Genomic DNA, 9,541 nt, shown 5'->3' with positions numbered 1-9,541 from the left:
GATTATATATATAAGTGGATATATTGGAGGATTTGGAGTAGTTGGACTTATAGTGTTGAATATAGTTGTGTTTATTGATATGTGATTATATGTAGGTCTTGGATGATGTGTATTTGTTGTAGTTCTATATGGAAGTGTATGCTGGAATTTTAGGTATTATTGTGTGCATTGTAGGTGAACTAGTTATAAGGCATTGAGTAGTAGGCATTATAGCCAACGTGCAAGCTATTTTTTTATTTTTTAAAATATACGATGACGAACATTTCCAGACGTAATTCGAGTCAAATAATGTCGGTTTTGCCATCATAAAAACTATTGTAAATACGACATTAAATGTGTTTTTAATGTCAGTTTAAAAATGACATTAAAGACATCGTTAATGTCGGTTTCAAAACGACATTAAAGACAGCTTTAATGTCGGTTAAAAAAAAATTAAAGACATCTTTAATGTCGGTGGAAAAACGACATTAAAGATGTATCATAAGCGACATTAAAGACATATTTAAGGTCGGTTATCCACCGATATTAAAGATGAACCGACATTAAAGGCCTTCAATAACACCTTCAAAGATGTCAGTTTAAAACCGACATTGAAGGCCTTTAATGTCGGTTTATAACCGACATTAAAGCCCAACCGACATTAAATGCCTTTAATAACGCTCGCAAAGATGTCGGTCGCCAAGTGACATTAAAGGCCTTTAATGTCGGTTTTAAACCGACATTAAAGGCCAAATTTCTTGTAGTATATATTTGGTACTCGCATCCATAATATATTTGGTACACAATCTTGTACAAAGATCGTTTAGATTTGGCTACTCAAATCTAAACGATTTTTTTTTTCAAGATTCTTATGTACATAATTGTTTAAATTTGACTATTTTTTGCTACACGATCGTTTAGATTTGACTATTCTTTGCTACGCGATTGTTTAGATTTGGCTACTCAAATCTCAACAATTTTTTTTCAAGATTCTTTGGTACACAATTGTTTAGATTGACGCTTTGATTTCTTTTTCAAGATTCTTTGGTACACGCACTACTACAAAATTGGGATTACTTGATGCTTTTTACCTGTCAAGTATTGGTTTACTTGATGCTTTTGAATGTGTCAAGTAAAACAGTGTCAAGAATAAGGGAGGTTTACTTGACAGTTTTTAAGCGTCAAGTATAATTATACTTGACAGGTAAAAATCGTCAAATATATAATTATACTTGATAGTTTTTAAGCGTCAAGTAATCCGATGTCAAGAATAAGAGGGTTTTATTTTTTGACAGTTTTTACGAGTCAAGTGAAATTATACTTGGCAGTTTATGAGTATCAAGTATATAAGATTTGTTAACATTTTAAAATATCCAGATAATTTATCCTAAACTTGTTTTGAAGTTCAACAACATTAAAATACACATTAATTAAACAATTGAAATTAACTCAAACTTTCTATCAAAGAAATTGGATATATATATATATATATATATATATATATATATATATATATATATATATATATATATATATATATATATCAACGAACCATACATATATAAGTTGGTCATTACATACTTAATTACAATATATATATGTGAAGCCCAAACTTCTAACAATAGCACAAACTTTCCATCTATGTCTAATATAAACAAAATATAGGTGCAGCCAAAGGTTCACCTATATCCATATCAACAAAATATACATGTCTAAGCTAACTCAAAAAATATCATTGATTATCCTAAAATAAGAAATTTACATATCTAACACACAAAAAAAAACTTAGCTAATCACCATAATCACATGTGGCAGCCCAATAAATCTGCTATAGCTCCATTCACACTTCATCCGACTCAAATTGACTACACCTACATTCAATGGTTCCATTACATAGTACTCGCATTTAATGGTTCCATCGTGGTCTTCTCTCCAATGTTCAGCCTCCCACACTTTTGTCCAATTTCACTGATAATCTAGCAATCATAATGAAGAAAGGGTTTATTCAATAGAATATTTGACAAAAAGTCTCATCCAAAAACCTTGGGCAATTTTATTAAGTTATGCGCACAATAAATTTTTATGAGTTATAGATTGTGTAGATTCAATTTTTTCTATAAGAAGAATTATACAATAGAAATATGAATGATAATGAATTACATGATGATGCTACAAATGGGGTGGCAAATTTAAAATAAATAAAATCTAGACATTCATCATTGAATCTAAAGAAGCAGCCACCTTAATCTCTTTACACATAAAAATTCAGAGTCATATTTTTAGAAGTCCCTTTACACTTTTTGTTGCCTAGGGGCTTTAGTCATCATCCTTACATCAAATTCTCAAACACTAGATAGAAATTCAAAGTATCCATATACCTTCGTTTGGAATTACTAAAGTTTAAACATACTTGACTCTGAATTTTTCCACAAGCAGAAACAAAGGGTTTGGGACTAGCAAGATATCCAAGTCGCCAACCAGACATTGTAAAGCCCTAAAATATTAAAACTTTCAAATGTAAAGAAATCGTATTGCTAAAATATGAAGATCAGTAGACCACATACGAACTTTCACATGGTTAGTAGTAGTAAAGATCAGAAATCAAATTTTCCATTACCTTAGAGAACCCATTAATAGTTAGAGCTCTTTACCACATGCCTAGCAATGATGCAAAGCTTGTGCGTAGCTGGAGAGTAAATTATGTGTTCATATATTTCATTAGACAGCACCTGCAAACAATAGATAATTTAAGATCAAACAGTTCAATACAATACTTGCAGAATAGTTAAAGAAACCTCACAAGAAGTCTAGGATGTTTTGCAACAAGTTCAGCAATCTTTTCAAGTAGTTCCTTTGGATAAACAGATCCTGTAAGGTTGGATGGAGAGAAAAGAATCAATAGCCTCGATTTCTCTGTGATCTTTGATTCAAGAAGCTTTGGATTCAAAAGAAAGTTATAGTCTATATGCGTTGGAAGAATCACAGGAGTTGCATCAGCCAACCTTGCCATTTTCGGGTAGCTTACCCAAAATGGAGCCAGAATTATAACCTAAGGGGAAAATAGGCAATCATGAACTATTTTATAACACATTGAAAAAAAAAAACTTATTGATGTAATAAGTTTTCAATACACAAAATAGTTCTTAATTCAAGTCATTTAACCATCTACTAATTCTTAAACAAGTTATTTCTTGATTATTGTCTCTTCCCAATCCTTTCAATTACAACCAAACTATTACCATATATGCATAAACTATAAACAACCAAATTAGCAGAAAATATAACTAATGGGAAACAAAAAATGGTGTAATGCTTTGATAAGAAAACCAATAAACTAGTTGGAAAACTCAAACTATATATCTATCAAAGAAATAAGTTTCAAAGAAATTAACCATCACAATCCAACAAAAAACTAAGCTAAACTCATGATCGTAAAGACATTCACATTTAAGGATTTTCAATCAATTGGAAAAATCATTAACTAAACTTCAGTATTTGCTCGAACTTCCTTCACAACATTTGTTAGAAAATGGGTTAACTTTCAATTAAAACTAACCTTATATCTTAATTCCTTCTAAGAAGCTCAAACCAACTAAAAACTCAAAGATTGTTTATGAGTTCCAAGCTTCTCTCATGGCTGCTACATCCTTCACACCTTTCTTCTTCTTTTTCCACCCAAAAACACAACCTTCACCTTCTTCTTCTACCTTAGATCTTCTTCAGATTCATCCTTCAGCTCTTTCTAAAAAAATTGATGAAAAACAAGAACGAAAGGGTTTTGGCGGTGGAGAAATTACATTATCCTTCTTTCCTTTTTTTTTTCTTAATTTAATCCTCTACTTCCCATATTCCTTCCAAATCACTCACTCTATTCTCATTTTTTTTCAAAAAAAAAATCTAAAATACTAAAAATAACTTAATTTCAACCGACTACGATAGCAAAATAATTCAAGGAAGTTATAGGGTTTACAATTACCTCCCTCTTATGAAACTTCATCCTCAAAATTTTCACGAGCCTTTAAGGAGTGAAAAGATGTGGATACTTAGCCCACATTTTATTAAACTCTAAAATTTCTCAAGATCATTGGAAAGTTGAAGTTCTTTGAAGTGTTTGGAAGTTTAAGTGTTAAAGGAAGTTAAGAATAAAAACTGCCATAAAAAGTGTGTCATGGCTATTGAAAAATAGGAAAAAATTGGCAAGTATTAGAGGCAAGAAGTGACAAACTCTTGATGTGTGCGATGGGACCTGACTTGTGTGGTAAACTGCATTTCATTTATCATAATGTCATTGATTCAAGATCATTACATACAAAATGCTCATTGTGAATCTCTTCATTATGCATTCAGACATGATCATTGCATGCAAAATGCTCCAAATATCTCTATTCATTATGTTAAAGCTAAGTTCTTGTCGGTACAAGTTTTTCTATTGCTTGCCCAAGTATAAGCGAAATAGTAGGTTTATCTGGATGATCCATAGTCGAATACTAAGAACTGATATCAAAATTCAGTTCTAGAATTTACACATCAATTAGGCGGTATAAAAGAATAATGAATAATGAATAACTGAATAAATGAATGAAAGCGGAACTAAAACTACTTATGTACTCTAGAGATTCTATAAAGGGGAATTAGATGGATGTAAAATGGAGATGCGAACTAACTTGTATGAAGAATAGATAAAAGAATGTCTATGCAAGACTAGGCGATTAGACCATGAAAGTCTTGAAGCAATATGACTCTCATAACTAGTTAATGATCAAGGCAAGCTCCTCTCATAGTCTATAAATTCCACATTTGTCCTTCTTTTGGGCTACAAATGACTCAACCTAGTTAAGCGAGATATGTATATAACGATTCACTTATAAAACGCATAGAGCTTCGCCATTAAGGACAACAACTTCTCGACGCCTATTGCTCACACTTGTCCTCCTTTTGGGGTACAAATGATGGAAGTTATCTCGCTAAGGTAGAGTTTGTCTCCAAACTCCTCCTGATGCTCGTTAGCCATATCCTTGCTACTTGCCCTCTCAGGTAGTTGGCGATAAGCACTGATCAGGTGATGGAAATAACTTAACTAACGCGATAAGAGTTATAAGCAAAGCAACTTATCAAGAGTTTACCACAAGATTAAACTACAAATAACATATTGGCAATGATGGAAAACAATACATGCGCAACGAAATTGAGATCGAATCTTACTCTAGTTACATCTAAACGAATTTAGAAGTCATACCTTTGTAGCTTCTTGATTCCTCGATAATCTCCTTACGAACTCGAACCGAGACCACTACTATAATTAACGTGCTATTCTTCAGACTTAGAATTCGGTTTTGGGACTTGTAAGGTGGAGAAAATTGAGAGAGAGATGGAATTTGGAGGTGGAAAACAAAGGGTTAAGAGAACTTAGGTAAAAAAAATTTCACATCTAGTTTTAATTTCGAAAAAGAAAAATTGCCAAAAGGTTTTGTTGAAGCGTTCTTTGTCTAAAAGAATATATTTAAAATTAAAAGAGAAGTTTTATTTAAAAGAATTAATGAATATTTGATTCTCCTATATTTAGGGAATCACTCCAACTATCTCTAAGATATAAAATAAGTTCTTATTCTTTAAGGATCTTATTTTTTTAGAAGATACAAGTCGAGTTATATATGCTCTTTGAAGAGGGTTGAAACGTGTGCAAAACAAAAAATAGAGAGAAAAGTTTTGGGTGCTGAATACGAAGACGTAACTTTCGATTGATCATTGAAGCAGCTGCAGCTGCAACGAAAGGTAGTTTATTTATCATGACTTTTGGAGCAACATGACTACCTAAAGTAGAGTTCTGCGGATGAGTAATATACATAATGAATCTGTGGATGGTTTGATTAATAAAGTCACTCATACACTCAGGGGGAGCCTGACCATCAGACGCTGTTGATGGGAGTCTTCTTTATTCTAGGGGGAGCCTGGAGTCTGATGTTAATACACATGTCATATAGTTATAGTATTGAGAAGTATACATAAGCTATATTGATGTTTTGATGTTTATGATGACTATTAATAAAGTTACTCATCTGAGTTGTGATCAGCTCCTGAGACGTAGGCAATATTGGCCGAATTGGGTTAACAAAGTCTCATATGTTACTCTCTTCTGATGTCTCACTAGTTATTATAAACATTATTAACTGCAGTCATAACTAAAGAGTCCTTCATTATACTTTATTGTTTTTCATTTGGTATCAGAGCTCATGAAAAACTACTCATATTGGAAACCTCGGATGATCATGGAGATAATTAGAGAAGGACCATCTGCATCATGTCCTCCTGTTCTAGATGGTAAAAACTACTCATATTGGAAACCTTAGATGATCTTTTTCATTAAGAAGCTAGATGGAAAAGCTTGGAGATCTCTTGTGGTGGGTTATGATCCTCCTATGATTACAGTGAATGGTGTTTCGATTCCTAAACCTAAAGTTGATTGGACCGATGCTGAAGAGCAAGCATCCGTTGGGAATGCCAGAGCACTTAACACAATATTCAATGGTGTTGACCTGAACGTTTTCAAGTGAATAAATTCTTGTAGTACAGCCAAAGAAGCTTGGAAAACCTTGGAGGTTGCGTATGAAGGCATTTCCAAAGTGAAGATTTCAAGATTACAGTTGATAACATCTAAGTTTGAGGCATTAAGAATGATCGAGGAGGAATCAGTGTCTGACTACAATAAGAGAGTGCTTGAAATCGCAAATGAATCCCTGTTGATCGGAGAAAAGATACTTGACTCTAAAATAGTGCGGAAAGTTCTTCGATCCTCGCCCAGGAAATTTGATATGAAAGTTACTGCCATTGAGGAAGCCCATGACATTACGATACTGAGACTTGATGAATTGTTTGGTTCATTGCTTACATTTGAAATGGCCACTGCCGATAGAGAAAGTAAGAAAGGAAAGGGAATTGCCTTTAAATCCACACATGTAGATGAGGAGGCTATAAGTGATACTGAAGCAAACATGGATGAGTCAATAGCCTTGCTAACGAAACAATTCACAAACGCCCTTCGAAAATTAAAAAATACGAATGCTACAGGTATAAATTCTCAAACCTCCAATCAGTATCGAAGAAGAAATGATGATAGTCTTACCAGGAGGAACAATGAAAATTCAGATAGAAGAAGTGATGGTTATATCAAGAAAAAGGATGGTGACAGAAGGATTTTAAAGTTTAGAGAATGTGGAGGTTTTGGTCATTATCAGGCAGAATGTCCTACATTTTTGAGAAAACAGAAGAAGAACTTTTGTGTCACATTGTCAGATGAAGAATCTGGTGATAGCAGAGATGATGATGGCAAACATAAATGCCTTCACAATACGAATTACTGATGAGAACACTGATGATGAAAGTGAATGTTCTGAAGAAAGAAAAAGTGATGAACTGACAATTGAGAAACTTGAAGCTTTATGGAAAGAAGATTGTGAAGCAAGGGCGATACAAAAAGAAAGGATACAATATCTTATAGAAGAAAACGAACGTTTGATGTTAGTAATATCCTTTCTTAAGTTAAAAATGAGAGAAATTCAAAATGAGAATGATCGAATTCTGAAATCCGTTAAAATGCTAAACTTAGGAACAATCTAGAATCAATACTTAATTCTGGACATAATGGTTCACAGAGACATGGGTTGGGATTTGTGGCTTCTGCAGGCAGACATAAAACTACATCAGAAATTAAGCTTGTTCCTGCCTCAATGGGTGTTGAACATGAAACGACTCATACTGAGACTGGCATCAGGACTACTGTTAAAAATCTTGGGAGAACGTGTTATTATTGTGGTCGAAAAGGTCATATCAGGCCAATTTGTTATAAATTAAGACGAGATCAGATGCGTCAACAGAAATACTGGAATAGGAGTCATGCACAACTGCACCTGGTTTGGAGAATTAAAACTGCTGAAAGATGTAAGATTGCCTTTACGTCCGTTCAGACCACAGATGATGCGTGGTATTTTGATAGTGGGTGCTCCAGACACATGACTGGAAATAGATCCTACTTTACGAACCTAAAAGATTGTGTCACTGGATATATTACCTTTGGCGATGGTGCAAAAGGAAAAATTATAGCTAAAGGAAACATAGACAATAATAACTTACATAGCCTAAATGATGTTAGGTATGTGGATGGACTAAAAGAAAACTTGATCAGTATAAGCCAACTGTGTGATCAAGGCTACAAAGTTAGTTTTGATGATGTTGGTTGTGTTGTGATGAATAAAGAAAATCAGATTTGTATGAGTGGTAAACGACAGACTGATAACTTCTATCACTGGAATTCAAATATGTCAGACACCTGCCAGTTGACAAGATCAGATCAAACATGGCTGTAGGGTCCTTGATTATACTTTACTATTTTTCAGGTTTTTCCCAATTTGAAATCAAGTCTTTAAATAAGTTAATTACATACAAAAATATTGCATGTAATTGGTTTATTAAGTCTCAACACCTAATAATCCACTAATCATTATTGGAACATAATGGCTAAGTACATACATCTTATATAACCACCTATCGCACTAAGTGTTAGTGGGATTATCCAATAAAATGTTGGATTTTTCCACTAACTTTAGTTCAAGGGTAATATGTTCATTTGACCATTCAAGTCAAAGTCAAACTTTGACTTTTTCAAGTAAAAAACTCAACATTTTGAATTTTTACCATTTTGTTTACCTTGACTAATTCTAAACTTTTGAGTATGAATTTGCATTCATTATTTTGAAATTTAAATTACATTTGAATATAAAGTCGGTCAATGTTTGACTTTTTAAAGTCAAAAGTCAACATTTTGACATTTACAACTTTGACCATTTCCATCAATTCCGAGATTTCGAATATGAATCAATATAATTTTTTTAATATTTAAATCAAATTTAAACATAAAACTCTATCTTAAAGCTATAACTAATGAATATATTATATATATTTGTCAGTGTCTCTCTCTTTACCTAATTGGAACAATTCAAAATATTCCAACGTATTATTCTAAGTTAATTCCATATGAGCTCGCAGGAAAACCTAATGGACCTATAGATCATGAACTCCAACGATCCAATATTAACTAGTTAAACTCTTTTAGACCGAGCTAATCAGCATTCGTTAACTAACGAGTCATTCCACTAAAGTCATGCAGTTGCACTCCCCTCACTATAGATAAATTTCTGTTTATCTGATATAGCCATGATCAGTAAATTAATCCTTCACATGTTGTTTATAACCTCGACTTGGTTAAAATATCGTTTTACCACAAAGACTGCATCTTGTTCCTTAAAGTGAATCACTCTCGGGCCAATGAGAGGGTGGGGTCCCTTGTTCAAGACTTGGATTTAGTCCTTAAGAGAATAACCTATCTACTAATCCTAAAGCGAGTAGTAGTGAATTTTTTCTTACATACTATGACCTTAGTCATCCACCAGGCCTTACACTTGAAATGTGAGGCTTGTTGGGCCAGCGCTGGTGATCTTCCCTCACCTATGGAGATTTAAGGACAATATCATTTCAATAGAAGTTCATAGTAAGCTCAGGATTAAGATTA

The 9,541-nt window shown here is 33.2% G+C and overlaps 1 long non-coding RNA gene across 2 annotated transcripts; it reads right to left on the bottom strand.

Annotated features, from left to right (window-relative positions):
• Positions 1 to 1,598: 1,598 nt before the first annotated feature.
• LOC127148786 (uncharacterized) lies at positions 1,599 to 5,322 on the bottom strand. 2 transcript variants are annotated; one of them, XR_007819882.1, is made up of 4 exons: positions 2,780 to 3,016; positions 2,597 to 2,708; positions 2,358 to 2,473; positions 1,599 to 1,955 (listed from the first exon to the last, which is right to left on the bottom strand). It is a non-coding gene; the product is annotated as an uncharacterized LOC127148786 (long non-coding RNA). The 2 variants fall into 2 exon arrangements; XR_007819883.1 differs by lacking the exon at positions 1,599 to 1,955 and having other exon boundaries at positions 2,175 to 2,473; positions 2,780 to 5,322.
• Between the last annotated feature and the right edge of the window lie 4,219 nt (positions 5,323 to 9,541).

Source organism: Cucumis melo, chromosome 4 (assembly GCF_025177605.1).
Source record: "Cucumis melo cultivar AY chromosome 4, USDA_Cmelo_AY_1.0, whole genome shotgun sequence".
NCBI lineage: Eukaryota > Viridiplantae > Streptophyta > Magnoliopsida > Cucurbitales > Cucurbitaceae > Cucumis > Cucumis melo.
This window is presented reverse-complemented; position numbering and strand designations above follow the sequence as displayed.